This window comes from Paramormyrops kingsleyae, chromosome 4 (assembly GCF_048594095.1).
Source record: "Paramormyrops kingsleyae isolate MSU_618 chromosome 4, PKINGS_0.4, whole genome shotgun sequence".
Taxonomy (NCBI): Eukaryota; Metazoa; Chordata; class Actinopteri; order Osteoglossiformes; family Mormyridae; genus Paramormyrops; species Paramormyrops kingsleyae.
The window spans coordinates 39,063,383-39,072,919 of NC_132800.1; the positions used below are offsets into that span (position 1 = coordinate 39,063,383).

General features: G+C 47.7%; 1 long non-coding RNA gene across 1 annotated transcript; it reads right to left on the bottom strand.

Annotated features, from left to right (window-relative positions):
* Positions 1-477: 477 nt before the first annotated feature.
* On the bottom strand, positions 478-8,135 carry LOC140589054 (uncharacterized). The gene is made up of 3 exons (XR_011990245.1): positions 7,967-8,135; positions 7,715-7,841; positions 478-533 (listed from the first exon to the last, which is right to left on the bottom strand). It is a non-coding gene; the product is annotated as an uncharacterized lncRNA (long non-coding RNA).
* Positions 8,136-9,537: the final 1,402 nt, after the last annotated feature.

Genomic DNA, 9,537 nt, shown 5'->3' on the forward strand with positions numbered 1-9,537 from the left:
ATCACGAGGGGTAGGAGGGGCTTATAATCAGGGTTAGGGTATCAGATGGTAGCAGGCCCATCGTTATAAACCCCTCCCACCCTGCTCCCTACTCGACATTCAGCTCCTGGCTGCAGCGATACGCTTCTCAGCGTCCCTGCTTGCTTCAGGGTCATTGCTCAGTTCTCCTTGAGCAGTCCATCTCTCCAAGTATCTCTCCACCATGTGCTCCCCAGTGGAAACGCTTTGAGAGAAACGCCTCCCCACCTCTCCAGCACACAAATGCCGAGAGTCATTCCCACCCCGAGCTAATTAAAGACTGTCACACCGGTGGCCACATGGTATGCTTCTCCCCTCACTGTTTTCGGGACTTCAGGGCCGTTTTTCAGAGCACCGGCCACATCAGAGAGACCCTTCCAGCAGCTGATAGTCTGTCAGGGGCTACATTTGCAACCACAGCCCCCACATCCTTGCTCTGAGGGCTGCCGGCTCTTCCTGCTCGCATCCAGTTCTGCCCCCTGCATTCAGGGCCCCCAGGTCACTCCAGAGAAGTGCTGCATAAAAAAGTAATAAAACAGAACCAATAGTCCACAGATTTTTTTTTTAGTATTTCATCATATGTTTTCCTGAAAAGATCTACAGCAGCTCGGAGAATGATTCTCTGAGACCTGCTTAGCATTCACATCCATAAAGTCACATCCTCGCCTCCCAAACCCCTGTGATTCTTGTGCTCCTTCCCTGACCCTGAGAAATATCAGGTAAGCTGTGGGTCAGCCTGCCTTTGGGGGCTTATACAGTGAGTCAGGTCTCCAGGCCTGTTGAATGGATGAGCTGCGATTGGCTGCTTTTTTCCTGTAATCTATTACATAACAAAAAGAAAAGCCTATTTCGGCACGGCCCCCTGGACGCCGTACAGCGCCGTTCATTTGTGGACGTCGCTTGAACACCTACGCTGAAATTGAGGTATGTGCCATGTTTGGGAACCACCTCCAGAAGCTGTGTGTGATGCTGCTGCTGACGCATCCCTAGCCTCCGGCTCTGACACTAGGAAACACGCACGACGGGCAGCGGCCAGGCCCCGCTGGCGCCCCCTGTAGGCCGGCGAGCAGACAGCAGGCGTTATGCCTCACAGCATGCCCAGGTGTGCGGGGGATGTGTCTGCGTGGAGGGCATTAGCTGGCCCCCAGAGCCGCGTTGCCATGGTGCTGACGACGCCGCTGCCGCCACAGCCGGCTGAGTCAGCGAGGCGGGTATCCCCCACAGCCGGCGGCCACTCTGATCCAGTGGGGCTCACAGGCAGGGGCTCACAGATGCAATCCCCCCGAGCAGGGGGATTATGGCAAACGGGATAGGCTATATGATTTTGTGAGTATAAGAGCCAACGGCTGAGGCCTGGTCACATGATCACAGAAGGAAGCAATGGCCGATGACTGCGTTAGGACCCACTGGTGTGTCCACGAGCATGCCAGTGTATTTTCCACGTGTCTATGCTATGAAGATGCTGAGAGGATTTAAGAAGGATGCATGACACGTAATGGAAAGGTGGATGATGAAGCATGAATAAACACAGAATCTGAAACCTTTAGTCACTAATGACACACTGGGTGCTTTATTGAAAATGACTGAAAAGTCGTGTACATGAGGGGGCCAGCCAGTTAAATGCAAATGCTGGACTGCCTCTGGTTGCAGAGCGTGTCAACAGGGGCTTTATTAGCAGAGATGCTTTTTTGATGTTTCCCTCACACACACAGACACACACAACGCGAGCATACACACACACGCGCGCGCGGTGAGTCACTGGGGCATCTCGCCACGATTTTATGACGCCTCCCGGCGCGGCCTTTCGTAACAAGCTTTGACACTACAGCTGCCCTGGCGAAGTCTAGACACAGAGATTGGCGTCAGGGCACCGAGGCGGGACACGAGCCAGGCAGCCCGGCAGCCAATCAGCTTCAGTGTCACATGTTCCACCATGATGTCATTGTGCGTCAGGTGACCTGAGCTTCACTGATTTTTTTTTTGGTCACTCAAAATATTTATGAAGTCTTAATAGACATTTTGATAGAGCAGTCGGTAAATTGTGCGTGATTACAATGCAGAAGCTTCTGGCCTAAGTGGCTGCAGATGTTTGAGATCATCCACCCAGTTGTGTGAACATACTCTGATAAGTGTTTAAAACCTCTTCTCATCTCCCTACTTCGTCATACTCAGATAGGGCCTTTTCCTCGGTAGCATCTCACTCTGTTACCTTTCTATACTGGAAGGCAACAGAGTGGCTACTTTGCTGAAAAGGGGAATAGCTTCAAAAAGATCTGCGGGTTTGCTAACAAAGCTCTAAAACTCCTTGGTGTATTTAGTGTTTTTAAGGAGGCAGGAAACTGCAGTGACCATGCTAGTAATTGTTTAGGATCCTTACTGTATACCAGACTTTAAAGACAGTACCAAAGTAACCAAAGTAGACTCCCAAATAAGCAAAGAAACTCCTTCATGAGAAAGCTGGACACAGGGATAAATGGACATGGACACCTTGACCAGTCACGGAGGCTCTAGCAGTCAGTCCTTCTAAGGTGTAAGTGACTCATATATCACATGTGAAGGGTGCAGGACTCAGCTGTGACTCAGAGGGGGGCTGGAAGTAAATCCTGTATGTGCGTGAGCCTTTCTCTCTGTCTTTTGGTCTCTGCTGGTTCATCTGACTGTCCGTCTGTCTCCGTGTGTCTGTCTCTGTCTCTCTGAGTGTCTGTTTTTCAGTCTGTGTGTCTCCCTGACTGTCCGTCTGTCTCTGTGTGGCTGTCTATCTGTGTCTCTGTGTTTCTCTGACTGTCCGTCTGTCTCCGTGTGTCTGTCTCTGTCTCTCTGGGTGTCTGTCTGTCTCTGTGTGGCTGTCTATCTGTGTCTCTGTGTTTCTCTGACTGTCCGTTTGTCTCTCTATTTGTCTGATCAAGAGAGGCTAATTCTGAAGGTGCAGAATGCATCGCTGAGAGGGAATAACTGCTATATTTGGGTTCTAACACCTTATCACGTGTGAGTGGAGGTGCAGGCAGGCGGTGCAAGGCCCTGAGTGCTGGCCGTGCGTCCTTAGCACACGATCAACAGGCGGTGCTCTGGTTGAGTGTGCCAAGGATTCAGAAACGTTGCTCAACAAACTCTGCGGTCATGCCGGTGTTGTGAAACACAGGGGCTTCACAAATACCTCTGGAAAGACAGAGATGCTAGTCTTTCCAAGACATAATCATTTATTCACTCACACATTCCTGTCATACCTGCCAAGAGAGGCCAACTTTAGAAAGACGCTCAAACAGACCACATCCGACAGCCCTGGACCTCTGCCATCTAACAGACAGTCAGCATTGGCTGTGAAATATAGGACTTTTCCATTACATTTATTGCACAGATACTGCCATTAATAGATTCTTTATTATAGCAGCATGCTGTAATGGCTCTGCACCTGTACTCAGCACGATGACAATAAAGTTGAATCCAATTTAATCTAATCTAATGCTGACTCTCGTACAGCTCATATCTGCTTCCCTCGAGCAGCCTCTGCATGACGGCAGCTTCACGTATGACCACTTTTTTAGAGGTGACACATACAGAAATGGCTGCAGCCTGGTAACGCGGGGGCCCAGCCTGGACCCACCGCCCACCCTTCCTGTGTGTGAGTGACTCCATCGCCGGGGAAACGGCCAGACGTTGGCGGGGAGAAGGACGACGTCCAACTGTTAGCACCCATGTGCCGTGTCATTGCGTGCTAGTGGCACCCACAGCCGCGTGGACCTGGCCAGCGTGGGACTCTGCCTGTGTCATACCTCCCCGCTGGCCGCGGCGGCGTGACGTGGCGCTCGGGGAGAGCGACGGGGGAGGTGACGCTGCCTTCTTGAGCTGGACGCCGAGCAAGAGCCCCGTGCATGACTTAGTTAGCACTAACGGGACTAGTTTCGCTTGGTTATTTTGAGGATTCCATCTGCTGGCTTTTCTGCAACCGAACGCGGTACACGAGCTCACTCAAAAACACAAACATACCCGCACACGCTACTGTAAGAGTTAGTAATGCCCAGTAAACACGCTACTGTAAGAGTTAGTAATACCCAGGAAAGAAGATGTGGGCGCTCCCACACGCCTACACCTCTGATTCGCAGCGATCTTCCTGATTGGGCTGTCTGGGCGTGCTGGGGCGGAGCTTCTTTCCCGGAGAGCAGGCCGAACACGCCCAGGCGCGAGGCATGCCCTCACCTGCTTCCGGAAGCCTCCGGGTATCTGCTGTTGTGTCATTCGCGTGGGTTTCTAATTCTGTCTGGGAGGCCCGAGGAGACAAACATTCCTGCGTGTTTTTCTAACCCCCCAGGAGATGAGTTTCCTATTAATAACTCCAGTGCGGGTGAGGTCATGCTATTGTGGCATATCACTGTAAAGTGACGTTTCCACGTCAGGTTTCTTGTCAGGCTCACAGACTTTCATGTAACACCTTAAAAATTTACATGGCTGTCCCTTTCCGGCTCTTTGGGGTGCCGGTTGTACAATTTGATTAAGCAGCTAGTGCTTTAATCCTTAGTCATTAAGCAAAGATAACACAAGCACATTTTAGCTAAACCGTCAGCAGCATAAAATGCTGTTTAGCTAATTCGTTCATCAGCCATTGAACGTTCCTCACTGGAATTTGATTTTAGTTGAAGGAACAAGCACTTTAGCTGCCCGGGGCTCATCCGGAAAGCTGGCAACATCCATACGTTGATTTTTCTCAGAAACATGTGCGAGTTTCCTGCGAAGGCCTTTTGAGCAACCAACATGGCGATTTCATATATCACCTTCCGCTGTTAGGCAAGTAGCACAGGCTGCTGGCGGCTGCTCGCCCTGCGGTCGCGGTCACACCCTCGGCACGCTCCAGCCACAGATTCCCCCCCCCAGGCGTAATCGTAATGCGTCGGCTTGTTGGGGCCTGGGACTGTGGGTGTGCGAGGGGTGTGTCCGCGTTGGTGATCTCCTAGCCATGGCTAGCTGCGGTGTCTCCTCACTCGCATGCGGATTCCAGACGTCTGAAAGATTACACACCCCTCATATTTTTACAGGTGTGGGGCTCCCTAGAGATAGACATGACAGTAGCCCACAAAATCACTCAGAGGTGGAACAAATGTCTGGATGAATGGATGGTCTGGATGAATGCCAGCTGACAAGTTACTATAATGTCAGAGTTGCAAATGCCACTGCTAAAAATACATGCATGAATATATGCTCCTATATATATGAAATTTTATATATATATATATATATATATATACATACAGTGGTACCTCGGTTCTCACTATAACTGGAATTTCTTTAAAGTCGAACAAACCAGTTTGACCTAGAACTCGATCTGAATATCAGAAGTCAAACCGTGAACGCTGACCTAATATAAATTGTAAGAGCCAGGAAATTTGTCATACTACAATGCAATTCTTACTTGAATGCCTTCTTCACAGACTGGACGATTAACCAAATAAAGCAGCGCAACATTACAATAACTAACAATAAATGAACCACTAACTTACGTGTACTATTAGAGCATTTATGTCATTTATTTAAACTTTATTTTACCAGGCAAATTAACTGAAAACCAGTTCTCACTGCTTTACGTGATATTCGGGAAAAATAGCACATTACGCATGGGAAATGCCTGCGATACAAACGTCATGCGTGCAACTAAACTCCTCAGCCAATAAGGGCAAAGGTGTGTCGTCACGGAGGCGGTTGCAGTTTGTGCAGCCGGGTGAGAGGTCGCAATGCATCTAACCGTAATGCATTGCGTAAGGATCAGAATGCGTTGCTTTAAAACAGCGCTGTAAGCAAGTCGAACGCATCCAATGACAAACTGAAACGCGGACTTAATACAGAGGACTAATGACAACAACCAGAAACAGCTGATCACACGGGGATTCCACACGGGGTTAACGAGGGGGCGTGGCACACGGAAGGAGCGGACGATCGGGGCAGGACAGGAGTAATGTTGGGATAAGATCTTTATCGTTTTGGAAGCCATTAAGAAAAAAATGCTCTTCTTGTTTTATCCCGTTCATTTTGTGTTTAAATGCTAAAAAAATAAAATAAATAAAATTTAGGTGTAATTTTGGGGGACCGGGAACCAATGAATTGGTTTTCCATTATTTCTTATGGGAAAAATTCGATCAGAACTCGAACTTTTTAGGATTTGATCCTGAGTCTGGAACGGATTAAGTTCGAGAACCGAGGTACCACTGTGTTTGTATATATATATATATATATATATATATAGAGAGAGAGAGATAGAGAGAGAGAGAGAGAGAGAGAGAGAGAGAGAGAGAGAGAGATAGACTTCACATCCCCCCCAATGTAATAATAACCTATTTTTTTGTTGTTATGGGAACATTTTTCAGGTCCCCACAAAGATCTGTGAATGCAATCAAAAAACTAAAAATCTCCAAAGTCTTGTATGTTGTTTGGTTACCAATGGTTAAGGTCATCATGTTGGGACTGGAGTTTTCCCTATAGAAATAACTGAAGAGTCCCCACAAAGATACAATTACAAACCTGTTTGTGTGTGTGTGTGCGTGTGTGTGTGGTCCAGGGTGTGGGGACCAATTAAATTTTTTTTTACTTTATGGGAACCAGTTTCCTGGTCCCCATATACTCTATTTTATAAAAATCTGTTACTGCAATAAAAAAACTAAAAATGCAAAAACTCTTGTATTTTGTTTGGTTACTTATGGTTATGGTTAGGGCTGGATAGAGGTTAAGGTTGTCATACGTAACATTAGCATTTTTCCCACAAAAATGAATGAGCGGTCCCCAAAAAGACATGATTACACGACTGTGTGTGTGTTTGTGTGCGTGTGTGAATAATGGGCCTCAAAATCTAGAATGTAGAGGTGACAATTCTATAGATCTGAAAGCCAGAACCAATGCAGAAGAATAAGGAGGTCTTGAAATTCCAAACTTCCTGTTGACAACTTCGAAGGAGCCACTGGGTTCAGGAAATTGCAGCAAAATAGGCCTGATATGTTGATGGAAGCTCTAATATTAAGCAGCGTAAAATCAGAATGAGAGATAATTCAGGTCTGCTGAAAAGCCCCACTGTATCTACAAAAGATCTGAATGAAACATGCAAATCTGTGCTCATGAGCTCGTACCGAGATGCTGATGAATCAGATCAGTAAACAAGGATAATTGTTTACTTGGAAGAATGTCTCTGGCAAATGAAACAATGTGCGGGCTCTGTGGCCGTTGACAATGGCTTACGGGAATTTCATTTCCTGTCAGTCTTTGAGACGAATTGAGGCTGCACATGCTTTGAGGGGTCAGTAGTTTGCCAAGATGGTGGGAGTCGGGAAGATGGGAGACAATGCAGCACAGAACGACTCCACATGCTGAACAACCATGAATGGCAGATCATGTCCATCATAGTGACCTCAGTGCTGCTCCCTCTTGGAAGACATCTGTAACTGCAGTCATGCTTCGAGAAGATGCCCATTATTGTGTCATTTGACCATATGAATGACTAATAATGTAACTCTGAAGATCGATGACACATGTGCTTTTTTAACAAGTTAGCATGACCTGAATCAGCGCAGGTCAGAAGCCCTAGGAAAGTTTCACCACTGGAGTCCCCCCTGGCATCAAGGAACGTCAGAGACTAAATGAAATTGGCTTGCTAAGTCAGCGCCCCCTCAGAAGATGGAGCCCTAGGCCGCCAGTATCGCCTAATGTGTTGACCGGCACTAACCTGGATATAACAGATCTTATAAGTCTTCATATGGTACACACTGGCTCTTCTCCTGACTTATATCTGTGAGGTTTGTCCTGATCTTTAACTGCAACATCAGTCCATCTCTGACGCCATGGTGGACTATCTGGAATAAGAACAAGAATTAAAACTCATTCTCCCTTCCCAGCAACCTCTTCTGAGGTAAACTGGTTGACATTATGAATGTTACCCAGAGTTCATGATGAGGTATTCACCCACAACAACACTAACCTGACCTCTTGAGTTCATCCAACAATATGCTGGTCAAGAACTTGCCAGCTACCTCTTAAGGATGTGGATTTGGGTTCTTCTGTGGCTTGGAGGAGCACAAATGGTCTCAGGCGGAAGGGTCACCTTAGTCTCAAGGGTCCTATGAACATCAGAGCGACGCCTCCACAGGTCTGTGTCTCAACGCTACACGGCGGTTTGGAAACTCCAGCTAAATGACAGCTACTCCCTAAAACTCGCCATGGCCTGACGCAGGAATGCTGTGGCAAGGCCTGACTGAATGAATACTTACCCAGTGTTTACTTTAGCAACAGCAAGGAGGCCATTTATTTGCCGTGTGGATAGAAAAGCTTTATGTAATTGTGATAATAAGACCAAGATTATAAGATGACAGATAAGGTCATATGCTGTTCTGCAACATCTGTGCTTAGTGACACGATGTCACACAAACTCGAATTGTGAAGAAATCACTCTTCACAGACACAAAGTATGAGGTATGCAGAGTATTTTCTGCTATCGGTACCTTTTGCTTGAATTGAACTTTTTACCCAGAGCAACAATTTCAGCAATTTTCAAAGCTGGCTTCTTCACCGGATCAGTTTAGGTTAAGATGCAGGCGAAAAACAAATAGGAACGACAAGGCCGCTTCGGAGACTGAACTTCTGGCTGACAGGCCTTGACTTCTGGCTGAACTGGAAACTGAAAGAAACTAACCTCCAAGCAAATGCCAGCTGACAGAATTGTACACCTCTGAAACAGTTTTTTTTTTTTCTAAAAAATAACTAATTATTTGTTAAAATGCACAGTGTGTGGCGTGCAGTGCCTTTGTTTGTGACATTCCCGCTAAATCCATCTCCTCCCCATTCGGGGGGAGACGCTCTCTGCCGTTTGCAACCTTGAGTTTCAGCCTTGAGCGCAACGCTTCCGACTGCATTCTCCAGCACTGAGGGCCACGCTCACACCCCCCTCCCAACAAAAACAGAGGACGCGGGACGGCAGCCAGCCGAAAACATGTTTATGAGTTGTGATTCCTAATAGATGTGTCCTGTATGTGTGCGTGTGTGCCAGGCTTTGCTATGCTAGCTGCGGCAAGCTTCAGTTTACTCTGGGCTTATTATTAGAAAAATAATCGATTTCACAATCTGAGATGTAAGTCAGATGCATGACCCTCGCGCAGAGCACAAATGCAGCTGCAACGTCCCAGCTCCAGTGGGCAGAGGAACACGGAATGAAATCTCAGTGGAAAACTAGGAGCATCCGCCCGGATAGTGGCCGGAAAAGGACGCGTTCTCCCCTTGATCTCCTGTGATTGGTGCTGCTCTTTTCCTCGTGCTATGAGTCAGTGACCTCCTGACCTCTGAAAGATGGGGGCTCCTCCGAACCTTCAGAGGGAGGCGGCCCGAATCAATGGCCTTTTTCATCTGGCCGATTGTGACGTTCGCTCCTCTCGGGTGATCTCTAGATCAAGGCCACCATCACCCTCCTGCTTTTGTTCTTCACAATGGCACACCTTGCTCTGTGGCCCCCAGTGTAGGGGGGAGGGGGACTAGCTCAGAGGGGATGGCTTCCTCTAG